Source organism: Ictalurus furcatus, chromosome 11 (genome assembly GCF_023375685.1).
Source record: "Ictalurus furcatus strain D&B chromosome 11, Billie_1.0, whole genome shotgun sequence".
Taxonomy (NCBI): Eukaryota; Metazoa; Chordata; class Actinopteri; order Siluriformes; family Ictaluridae; genus Ictalurus; species Ictalurus furcatus.
The window spans coordinates 22,514,649-22,527,946 of record NC_071265.1 but is presented as its reverse complement, the minus strand read 5'-3'; the positions used below and the strand labels follow the sequence as shown (position 1 = coordinate 22,527,946).

Genomic DNA, 13,298 nt, shown 5'->3' with positions numbered 1-13,298 from the left:
CATTACGTGACAGTTAGGTACTCATAGGCCAATTTGTTTAGTTTATTATTATTAGAGTTATTGAAGTTTGACTAAACCCATTAAATTCAAGGGTTATACCATCTAATGTGTATAAAAGCTCGATAATAAATATAACAAGCTGAATAATGGTGGGTTATGAAATCGCAAACCCCCTGTCTAGGCTTCACAGTCCTCTGGGGGTCCTCCGGCCAAGGAGGACAGGCAAAGGCCCTATAGTAAATATCTCTTTCAGAATCCTGGCTCTCAAATTTACTTAGTATAGCTTTTCTTTAAGTCATATAATATATTGGCTTCATTTAACCTGATAATTGCATTGTAAGGTTAATATTTGCTGTTTATTGCTTATGTGGTTGCTTTGTATGAACCCGCCTGCACATATCACATATGTCACCCTCTTAATGCCTTTGTAACCCATCTTGGCCTTGTGTGTGTGTGTGTGTGTGTGTGTGTGTGTGTGTGTATGTGCGCACGTACATGAGAGAGAGAGAAATAAAAGAGAGAAATAAAAGAAATGGGAATGTCTGACTTACAGAAGCATAATTATCTTGCTTAAAGCTTACAGTCTTCAAGACGGAACAAGTGAAGGTGATTAAGTATATAAACACGTAGAGAATGTACTTCTGAAAGTGGTTTTTCAAATCAGTTCTTTATACACATCTCTAAAGTAAATGAAGTGGGAACGTTATTTACTAATTCTGTTAACAAGCAACACTAGTTTTGTGCAAACGTAAGCATAATTTATGAGGACTGCAAATTTGATTGGAGATAATCTGATACCGGTTTTGGCTCAGTGGCTATTTGACCCAGTGTGTAACCCCTGTGACCACCAAAGTATTTTTACAGACCTTCACTTAAGTCTATTTTATTAATTTGCCAAGTGCAATAAATGTTTAAACATTGATGTCTTGTCATATTAAACCAGAATTCCTGTACTTCATCCAAACTAAATTAGCTAAATACAAATGACTGGATTATTTTATCCATAACATATAAGGACAAACAACTCTGTTGTGGCTCCTAAATGTCAATTAGTTGACGCATTATTATGTACTATTATTGTGTAAGTCACCCTCAGCCATAAAATGGTAATGTGGTCAGGTATCAGGTATGCTGGAACTTTCTGATGATGGATGGCGCTCAGTCAATAACAGACATAAGGGACTTATTTCCCATGTATAAGCCTTCAAGAGACTCAGCAAGACACTTCAACTGGGGATAAGCATTAAAAGCGTTTTATATTCATGACTAAAAAAATTTTTTTACAGGGCTCTTGAACATTTTATGCACTCTATCTGTGCTGTGAGTGTACTTTCTGAATGTTTTTACAACCCTCCTGCTGTATCATAGTCGATCTAAAAAAAAAAAAAATTAAAAAAAAAAAGGATCTGGTTAACAGCCCAAAGCTACAATAGTTGACGCCTGAGTGGTTTTTACAAAACTGGTTAAACGGAGGAATCAAACTGTTATGAGACCTAAAAAAAAAGAGTTGTCCATTTGCTTTATCTTTATCAATGTGTATTTTTGTGTATGGGAGAAAAATCTATAACTACACATGCACCCTCAAACATTTATAGATCTTCTCAAATCTACACAGAACTACACACACACACGCGCACACACACACACACACACACATACAGTCCCCTCCGAAACTATTAGAACTGTAAGGCCAATTCAGTTGTTTGTGCTATACACACCAAAGACATTTGGGTTTGAGATCAAAAGATGGATATGAGAAAAGAGTTTATGATGTCAGCTTTTATTTCCTGGTATTTACATCTAGATGTGTTAAACAACATAAAACATGGAACCTTTTCAATCAAACCACCTAATTGTTAGGCAAGCAAAAGTATAGGAACAGATATGTTTTGAACTAAATGAACGTGAATAACAATTAATATTTGGTCACATATCCCTTGCTTGCAATAACTGCATCAAACCCAAGACTCATTGACGAACAACTGTTGGTTGGGACATTCCATCTCAAGTGGTACAATAATGGCAAAGTTGAATACTTGACCATTTTTATTTTAAAAAATTTTAATTTTAAAAATTTAATTTTATTTTAAAAAAAATTTCTATGAATTGGCATGTACATGTAGCCGTTTTTTTTGTTTGTTTGTTTTTTTACTTGATTTAACTACGACAGCCATCTTTGTGTCATGGCACACAACAAAGTTTGGTTATACAGCTGTATATGGAAACCTCAATATGTTCAGTATGGGCTCCTTGGAACAAAACGTCTGGATTACGCATGTAACTCTGTTCCCTGAGAAGGAACAAGACGTTGTGTGAGCTTCATGCTGTGGAAAGCGCCCTCACGCATGACTGACATCTGAAGCTTGTGTAACATCATGCCTATTTATAGGCCTGCCGTTATCAAGTGACGTTGCAATTAAGTGTGTCACGTGATACAAGCCTCTATTATCTGAAGCAAAGATGCAATTCACAGGCATGCCCCAGTATGACAAAGCTACACAATGTCTCGTTCCCTTCTCAGGGAACAGGGTTACATGCGTAACCCAGATGTTCCCTTTTAAAGGGAACTCAACGTTGCGTGAGCTTCATGCTGTGGGAACGAGAATACCCACTCCGTCATACTGAATGCATAGCCTGTTCAAAAAATACGAGCCTGAAGGTCATTGCAAGACACTTGATCCCGGGGTGAAATGTATATCCAGGCTGTAATATTGAATTACTTTGTGTGGCGTAGACCACCCTGCCACAGCACATACATCTTGTATGGGTACCTCTTTGAACAAAGCCTTAAAGGAGGTGACCCCCCTAGTGGAATGAGCCCTTATGCCCAGAGGCGTAGCGAGACTGCGCACCTCATAAGCGATAGAGACTGCTTCCACTATCCAATTAGAGACACAGCATCACCTCAACTGTCACCGCCCAATGCCGACCAGCAGCTGCTCTGATTTACGCCACTGGCCGGAGCAGTGGACGTAAGTACAGAGAACCCTTACTGGACACAGTAGGTACAATTTCTCTTGCTCCAGTGTGAGGAACAGAGGAGAGCAGAAATCCTGCAACACTAGGAATGTAATCCGGCCTAGGATATAGGAAGGCCTTGGCTAATCCATGGTCAAATTCAAGGCAGGAAGGGGCAACAGAGAGCGTTTGTAGATCTCCTACTTGCTTGAGAGATGTCAGGGCCAGCAGAAGAGCTACCTTTAGAGTCAGAAGCTTCTCTGAGGATGACTCTAAGGGTGCAAATGGGCACCTGACAGAACTTCCAGGACCACAGAAAGGTCCCAGGAAGGTATGCGTGGTCTGCAGATGGGCCTCAGCCACCTGACACCATGCATAAACCTCGATGTTAGAGAATGTTGCCCCACACAGGCTTCATCAGTAGAGGCATGGCTGGCCAAAATGGTGGTCGCGTAGACCCTGATTGTAGAAGGAGCCAACTGAGAAACGTTCTTGTAAGAACTCCAGGACTGTAGATATTGCGGAGTTCACTGGGTCTAGCTGACATTCCTCACACCATGAGACAAAAAGTCGCCACTTGAGTGCATACAATTTCCTCGTGGATGGTGCTCTAGCATTCAACATGGTCTCCACAACCTCAGTTGTGAGACCAGTATCTACGAGCTGGTGTCCCTCAGGAGCCAGACCCACAGATTCCATAGATCCGGCCGAGGGTGATATATCAGCCCTCCGGCTTGAGAAAGTAGATCCCTGCAGAAGGGAATCTCCCAAGGAGTGCTGTCTTGCAGGGATGTTATCTCTCAGAACCATATTTGAGTTTGCCAATAAGGTGCTACTAGCAGCAGACATAGACGGTCTTGGTGAACTCTCGCTAGAACTTGTGGGAGCAGAGCGATCAGGGGAAAAGCATACAGATGTGACCTCAGCCACGTGTGCACCAACGTAACCCTCCTTGGTGATTGACATATGAGACCACCGCTGTGCTGTCTGTCACAACTAACACATGGTGACCTCTCAATTGATGAAGAAAGAATTTCAGTGCGAGAAATACGGCCTGCATTTCTAGGCGATTTATATGCCACTGCAGATGAGGGCTGGTCCAGAGACCATGAGATGGACAGCCGTCTAAGGCCGCACCCCAGCCCATGATGGAGGCATTAGTCATTAACATCTTGCGATAAGGAGATGTCCCTAGAGTGTGACCTGAGGCTAGAAACCAGAGACACCTCCAAATTCTCAGAGCACGTAGGCATCGCCGCGTGATACTGATTTTTCTCAGAGGTTTCGTCCTCGGATGAAACCCCCGACTTTTCAGCCACCACTGAAACAGTCCCATGTGCAATAGGCCCAATGGTATGACGTTGGCTGCTGCTGCCATAAGTCCCAACAGTCTCCTGTAGAGACTGGAGTGGATGCCCAGACCCAGCATTATCTTGCTCAATGCTGATAGGATTGACCCTATGCATGTTGGGGATAGAAATGGCCTCCTTGTAGTAGAATCCCATATAACCCCTAGAAAAGTTGTCCTCTGCACTGGAGAAAGCATACTTTACTTGAGGTTCAACTTGAGCCCCAAGCTCCTCATGTGGGTGAGAAAAACATCTCGATGTTGAATCACCAGTTCCCTGGATCATGCTAGAATTAACCAGTCGTCCAGGTAGTTTAGTACACGGATGCCCCGGAGTCACAAGGGAGCCAGAGCAGCATCCATGCACTTTGTGAAGGTGCGAAGGGATAAAGCTAGCTTGAAAGTAAGAACCTGATATTGGTACGCATTGCCTCTAAACGTGAACCTCAGGAACTTCCTGTGACTGTGCGACATTTTTATGTGGAAATATGCATCTTTAAGATCTATCATCAAAAACCAGTCCTCGAACTGAATCTGTGGAATGATAAGTTTGAGCCTCAGCATCTTGAACCTTTATGTCGAAAAGTACCGTTCAGATGAGGATCTAAAATTCGCCGCATACTCCCATCTATTTTGCGGACCAGGAAATAATGGCTGGAAAAACCTCCCTCCCTCAGGGAACGGTGTACATGTTCTATGGCCCCTTTGTCCAAGAGGGATCTTACTTCCTGCGCTAACTTCGGGCTCTGCTCTGTGCTGACTACTGTGGTGAGCACACCCCTGAACACCTGAACCCTTTTCTATGGTAGACAGAACCCATGGAGACAGATTTGGCAGTATTTTCCACACTACCAGATGGTCTTTTAGTGACATTAACTTCTCCACATTCTGTTGGAGGGAAAGCATCAGATTTCCATTGCCCTGTGACAGCTCGCTGACCAAGGAAGACTGAAAACTTGGGACGGCCTAGGCTAGGGGAGGCCTACAGTAGTACTGGGGGCTAACCGCCCTAACAACCTCACGTCCACTGATACGTCCCTCCACGACCCTTCAGGACCACTCCTTCTATGTCTGCTTGGCCTTTATGATCATTCTCAGATCAGGCCTATTAGCAGGCCATGACTGTGGCCGCCGGGTGAACTCAACACAACGAGGAAGGAACTGGCTGAATGCCACCGTTTGCTGTTTTGCATTAACTGCGCTATTGAACAGGCCAGAAGGTTCAACAGGGGCATCCAGCAAGGACCTTTTCCCCCATCCCTGCGAGGTTGAGCCATAGGTGCCTCTCCATGCAAACCAAGCTACCCATTGAATGCCCGATATTGAATACTGCCTCGGGCCCAATTCCCTCCCCGATGTTGAGCTCACTCAGTAGGTCTGCTTGGTAGGCCTGCAATACTGCAGTGACCTACAAGACCCACTGCTGCATAGGCCTTGCCCACCAACACTGAGGTGGCCTTAGATGGTTGGATGGCAAAGCTGACCCCCCTCCACCTTTGGCATAGCTAAATAGCCGTGCCATTCACACCATACCTGCATGATATTTCATCACGCACTTCTGGAATAAAGGGGAGTTTTCTGCGGTATGAGGGAGATTTATTTTCACTGCAGAGAAAGTGCTCTTCCAGCCTGCTACAAGCCACTTCCTGTTCCCTGGGCCAGTCTAGATTTATTTTTTCAACTGCCCTAGTAATCACTTCAAACAGCTTTTTATATGTTTGAGAGCTGCTCTCCGTTTTAGGTGCAACGCCACGCCCTACTGGCTCATCAACGTCTGAGAGGGTGTTTTAGCTTTCCATTGCGGATGGAGGAGTCACGATGCGAGCTCCAAAACCGGGTGGAGAGCCAGACCCGGAAGACAGAGCAAGAGATCCGGCCCAGATCCGCAAGGCTCTGAAACCCACTCCCCATCAGCCGAGAAGAGAGCAAGCCATGAGCGGAGCTGCCTGATTGTAAATTGTTCACAATGCACACAGTCAGACCCCTTGAGGGGTGCCCTGGCATGCTACACCTCTAGACACTTCACACATAAAGTGTGCCCCCCCCGTGATGAAATGGGAGCAAGGTGTGACACACTTACTGAATTCTCTCTCACTCATACTTTTCTCTTCTTTTTTTTAAAGGGACAAAAAATAAAGAATTTTTTTAAAAAAGATAGCAAGGAAATTAATCTTTTTGCGAGCATACACAAACGACCGACATGCAGTCTTGCTGAAGTTAATAAGGCTGATGGCGCGGTTCACAGGTGCCACTTTCATGCAACGCACTTAATTGCCACGTCACCTGATCACAGCAGGCCTATAAATAGGCATGATGTTACACAAGCTTCAGATGCCGGTCACATGCTAGGGCACTTCCTACAGTGTGAAGCTCACACAATGTTGAGTTCCCTTTGAAAGGGAACTGGTCTCTAGAGCACATTACAAGTTACATGTACATATATAAACATTTTGCACTTGTTCCTTAGACTTAAGTCCAAATGTGATGCTCAAGATTGCTCACAGTTCCACTTTTAGGGTCAATTTATAATGGGAAGGGTTCAAGTCTTAATTTTTTAGGGGATACCTAGGCAATATAATATGCATGCAGAACATCTGAGGTTTGAGACTTCTTGTTTTTTTATGGGGGTGAGAAAGTAAATTAAAAGTTAAATTCCCCTCACTTTCTGGTTGAATATCTATGGTGGAGGATGAGATACTAACCTAAAAATTTCACAGAAGTCAGTCCACTATAGGACTTAAACAGAGCTATGGTGTTGTTTCTTCTGTGATAAAAGCAGTAAATGAGTAGCTCACTTACTGTAAGTCCTCTATAATAGCAGAACGTAGCAGTTCCTATGAGCTAGGCCCAACCTGAGCCAAGATATTGAGGTTTCTGTAAACAGCTGTATAACCAAAATGTGCTGTGCCATGACACAAAGATGGCCATCATAAGCCAAGTTGAAAAAAAACAGGTGATTTTGCAATGCCAATACATAGAGTTAGGAAAATTAAAAACAGTCGAGCAAACTGGATTGGACCACTTGAGATGGAATGACCCGGTTTCATCTTTTGTGACAGCCTCTTTCAGTTGTTTTTTGTTTTGGGGGGGTTTCTCCCTTCAATCTCCTCTTCAGGAGGTGAAATGCATGCTCAATTGGGTTAAGGTCAGGTGATTGAATTGGCCAGTCTAAAACTTTCCACTTTTTCCCCCAATGAAGTCCTTTGTTGAGTTGGAAGTGTGTTTTGGATCATTGTCTTCCTCCCTTTGGCCTTTCCATCATTTTGGTAGAGGTTAATCTTGGTTCCAGAACTTTTGTTGCCCATTTCTATATTTCTTTGTGAATTCCAATCTGGCTTTCCGATTCTTACTGCTGATGATTGGTTTGCATCTTGTAGTATGGCCTCTATATTTCTGCTCTCGAAGTCTTCTTCAAAAAGTGGATTGTGATACCTTCACCCCTGCCCTGTGGAGGTTTTTGGTAATGTCACTGTTGTTGTTGGTTTTTTTTTTTCATCACAGCTCTCACAATGCTTCTGTCATCAGCTGTTGTTGTTTCCTTGTTGGACCCATTCAGTGTCTGTTGTTCAGTACCCCAGTGGTTTCTTTCTTTTTTAGGACATTCCAAATTGTATTGGCTATGCCCAATATTTGTGCAATGCTTATGATTGATTTTCCCCCTTTTCTCAGCTTCAAAATGGCTTTCTTTTCTCCCACAGACAGCTCTCTGATCTTCATGCTGGCCTATCGTTCTTAACAAAAAAATGCACAACAAAAAAAACAGCCAAAAAAAAACAAAGGCTAAAACCAAGAGTAGATATTCAAAGATATTTACTGTTTAAATCATCAATCTAACAGGACTCACCCGGGTAACAGGAAACACCTGTCAGTCAAGTTCCAATATTTTTGCTCGCCTACAAATTGGGTGGTATACAAAATGTGCTATGTCGTTTAACACATCCACATATAAATACCAGGAAATAAAAACTGAAATTCTAAACTCTCATCATGCCCTAAGGGTTTGTGGACTTAGAGAAAACATGGGACAGAAACATATGGGACAGTCCAAGCTGTGCTCCTTTCTGGCATCCACACAGTGTGGGAGACGACTGGCAGCTCTCTTGTCTGGCAGCAAAGCAAAGCTCCAATTTCATTCAATAAATCTCTTTGAAATAAATATGGGGTATGTAAGGTAAATATTGTATAAATGTTATAACTGATCATGTTTAATTATGTGCAATGAAACCCTTAACTAAGAGTGCTTCTAAAAACGTCTCCTTGATTCCTCAATCCTACCTTGTTCAGTCCGTGATGCCATCTTTAAAGAGGTACCAATTTTAAAAATGCAATCAAGGGAATCAAAAGAGAGAGGAGATACGAGGCTTTTAGAGCAAGGAAACATGTTTCCTATGTGGAAGGGATTTTTTTTGTAGCGCATGATATAAGCCTATGGTATAAATGCTCCACCCAATAAGTCCACCCACTCAATAAGCCTAAGGGGTAAATGATTTTCCCAATAAACAAATGACAATAAATGAACAATAATATGAACCACCAATGCAAAATTAATCATCTGAATTAAATAAACAATGTGTACAGTAGGGATACTGCTGAGGATGCAAGTGCAGGTACTCAATAGTTTATTTAATCACTGCAAACAGGACAAAGACGTAATCCAATAACATGATCAGAAAACAGGCAAGGGTCAGGCGATGGGCAAACAGCATAAACAAGGGCAGGCGAAAGTAAAAACGTGAGTAACAGGAACTAGATCAGACCAGGAAAGTAAACAATAAATCAAGGCTTGGTAACAACTGGCACAGTGACACAGAGTGTGTACTTCACAACGAACAAAGAAACACAGGTGAGAGTGAGAGTAATCATGACACATTAGGGAGACAGCCAATGACAAGACATGGCTGGAGACAAGACATGAACCAAAACAAAAACATATGTGGCAATGTAAACAAAAACATTACAAGGCAGTAGTGTGCACCGTACTGCTGCAAGCTTCTATGCTTGCTCACAGGCACAGCATGCAGTGCTTGGTGTGAGGGTGAAATACATAACAGAATCCCCACCCCCCCAAAAGGCATGACTCCTGAAGCGCCTTCTAAACAAATACAAGGTGGATCTGCCCCCTGGGTAAAACGTCCACTAGATACCCAGGGTTTTGAGGTAGGCATGGTCCAAAGTGCTCGTTCTTCCTAGAGGAGCTGGGGAGCAGGCATGGGACAGGTTGGCAGGAGGAAGGTGGCTGGGTGGACTTTCTCGCCAGGGTCAGGTGGCATATCTGTTAAGTCCTTCTCAGGGTCAGGTGGCAGAGCGATGACGTCCTTACTGCGATCTGGTGGCGGGGCTGGGACATGCTTGCCGGGGTCAGGTGGCAGGGCTGGGACAGGCTCGCTGGGTTCAGGTGACATAGCTATGGTAGACATGGGAGGCCATGCCATCAGCCACAGGGAAGGGCAGAATGTTTCAGGCCACACAGTCATCCTTGGACATGGGCAGGGCTTTGGAGACAGTGCCATCTGCCTCAGGCAAGATCAAGACTTGAGAGGCCGCGCCATCTGCCCCAGGGAGGAGCAGGACCAGGAAGGCGTTGGAAGCCGCCACGTCGGCCTCAGGCCGGAGCTTGGCTGGGGAGGCCACCACTTCGGCCCAGGGCCAGAGCTCGGCTGGGGAGGCTGCCATGTCAGCCGTGGTCTGGAGCTCAGCAGGGGAGTCCTCTGGCTGGAGGTTAGCTGGAGCCTTCGTCTCCCCTTCATCTCCAGCTCTCCCCTAAATGATGTAGCTCATGGTTTGGCTGATGCACAGGTTCTTATCCCCGCCACCCCCACACATAAAATCCTTGCATGAAAGTCAGTTAATATGCCTTGCTTTAAAAACGAAGAAGTCAGACAATGATTAAAATCTTGTTTAAGCTAAAGTTTGTGATGTGCAATTATATTTTAATAAAGGATAATTTAGTGTGCAATCACTGTCATATATAGGCAGATCTGTTATACTGCTGGGAAACATATCAGTAACTGAATAAATGGAAGTTGCTTTAAATTGACACTCCAGTGAGTAAAGACATCTCACTTGGTAAATAAGTTTTTTCTCAATTACTCTTGTCCTTGTTTCCTTTTCTGCCATCCTTTCCTCAGAGGGAGGAGGTAAAAAGCAAGGAAGGGACAAAAGAAAAGCTCTCTCTTTACTGCTCTTGTTAAAATCATTCTGAAGTCAAATAAAGGAACACTCAAGCATTGTTTAAACACTTCATCTGTAATGTACAGTGCTGTGAAAAAGTATGTGATTTCTTCTGTTTTTGTGTATATCTCATACTAAAATAGTTTTATATCTTCAAACGAAATACAATTTAAAACAAAGGCAAACTGAGAAAATACACAATACAGTTTTTTTTATTGAAGCAAAAAAGTTATCCAACACCTATCACCAATGTGAAAAACTAACTGCCCCCTTAAACTTAAAATCCACCTTTAGAAGCAATAACTGCAACCAAACACTTCCAGTAACTGGAGATCAGTCTAGTTTTCTAAACGTAGTTTGAGTTACAATTCTTATCATCCGACCTCTGTGATTCCATGTACCGATTCGAACAGGACTAACATCTCTGTGTTTATTACAGAGGTGGGAGTGTCCGTTTTATACATCTGGGCGTTGCAGAAGATCACGTGCTCTGGATGTGTGCATAAGTACTTTTAAATTTAAAAAGTAAAATTTCTTAATTTATTGATTTAATTGTAATTTATTTAAATGACTTATTAAAAAACATACTAAAATAAACTTCACATGATTTTATAGAACTGGCTGCTTATAACAAACCCACTGATATAAAGATATGATTGCTTATATAAATAAAACATTATATAATTGAGTGAAGAAATGAAGGTGAGTAATCACCTGACACTGATATTACAGTGGCCAGTCATAACAATTTACATGATTTGGCTCTTGTTGATTTTATTTTTTAATGTCTTCACCGAAAAAAAACACATACGTCCATACTGAATTGTCCACAGCAAGCAGAAAACGTGCACGTAAGAGCTTCTATGGTAGTTCATGTTAGCCAAAACAGACAAGGAAATGCTTGTGAAAAAATATTATCGGCAATCACAGACATTCACATTCGGATGGGATTAGATTTCTCAGAGGATCACTTTGTTAACCAAAATACAGTAGGTAATTTGCTCTGGAATTTTTACAGTTGATTGTGTGAGAAAACACAGACTTGGCAGATTCGGACGGGATTAAAATCATGAAGTACGTCTGTGAAACACGAATTTCTCTAATGTCCCCCTGGAAAACTAGTCCCATCCGAATAGTGCTTTTCACTTACTTCTAGGACTAGGACTTACTCCTATGCTTTGGATCATTGTCTTACTACATAATCCAGTTGCGCTTGAGTTTCAATTTACGGACTGAAGACCGGACATTCTCATTTAGGTTTTTCTGGTACAGAGCAGAATTCATGTTTCCCCTGAATTATTGCAAGTTGACCAGGCCCTGAAGTAGCAAAGCATCCCCACACCACCACACTACCACCACCAGGTATGGTGTTCTTTTTGTGGAATTCTGCGTTTGGTTTACGCCAGATGTAACGGGAACCCTGTCTTCCAAACAGTTCCATTTTCGACTCCTCAATCCACAGAACAATCTCCCAAAAGGTTTGAGGATCATCAAGGTGTATTTTGGCAAAATTCAGACAAGCCTTAATGTTCTTCTGGGTTAGCAGTGTTTTTGGCCCCACCACTCTTCGATGGATGCCATTTTTTCCCAGTGTCTTTCTGATAGTGGAGTCATGAACAGTGACCTTTACTGATGGAAGAGAGACCTGTAGGTCCTTTGATGTTGTCCTTGGCTCTTTTGTTACTTGTTGGATGAGTAGTTCCTGTGCTCTTGGAGGAATTTTGGAAGGTCGGCCACTTCTGGGAAAGTTCACTACTGTGCCAAGTTTTCCATTTGGAGTTAATGGCTCTCACTGTGGTTCCAGAGCCTTTGAAATAGCTTTGTAACCCTTCCCAGACTGATGTATTTCAATCACCTTCTTCTTCATCATTTCTGGAATTTCTTTCAAGTTTGGCATAGTGTGTTACTGGGAAAGACCTTTTAACCAACTTCATGCTGTTGAAAAAGTTCTATTTAAGTGTTGATTTGATTGAACAGGGTTTGCAGTAATCAGGCCTGCTTGTGTCTAGTTTAGCTGAACCCCATTAGGAATGCAGTTTCATAGATTTGGGGAATTAGTAACTGCAGGAGCAAATACATTTTTACACAGGCCCAGTTGGTATTGGATAACTTTTTTGCTTCAATAAATGACTATCATTAAAAACTGTATTTTGTGTTTACTCAGGTTGCCTTTGTTTCATCTTAGATTTTGTTTTAACTTCTGAAACAATTTAGTATGAGATATACACAAAAACAAAAGAAAGCAAATACTTTTTCACAGCACTGTATTTAAGGTTTTGTGTTATCCATGTGTGATCAAGCAGAGACTAAAAAAATGCAGAGGTCATGTTGTTAACACACAACCACAAACAATTCACTCCAAAAATGTAGTTCATATCTGACAAGCTGAACTATACCGATTTGTTGACTAATTTACAAAACCTTTGATAATAACATTTATTAAACAGTTACTCTTAGAATTTTGTTATAAGTGGGTTTCAATTAAGCAAGTTTTCTTTTCTCACTAGGAAACATAAAAAAACTGTTCATGGTCCCTTTTCATATATGCTACAGACGCAATAGATAAGGGTTAGGTTAAAACCATTTGGTGTATTGTTTGTAATACTAAGTAAAATAAATCAATGAGGATTTAGGTCATATGTTCTTATGTTAACCTTGTTGTAATTTGCCTGATCCTGATTGAATGGAACATGTTATTTCAAACATAATCACTACCAGGTTGGAAGGTGTCTGTAAATAGCCAGTGTTTGAAGAGCTCTTCAATCAATCAGTTTATTGATGAGAGTGAGGTCTTGTATATGGTTGTAGTAACTGAGATGCA

At 42.1% G+C, this 13,298-nt stretch overlaps 1 protein-coding gene across 1 annotated transcript in view; it reads right to left on the bottom strand.

Annotated features, from left to right (window-relative positions):
- Nucleotides 1-13,298, bottom strand: part of LOC128615218 (copine-9-like) — a 127,353-nt gene that overhangs the window by 87,278 nt on the left and 26,777 nt on the right. The gene's annotated exons all lie outside the window — the stretch shown is intronic.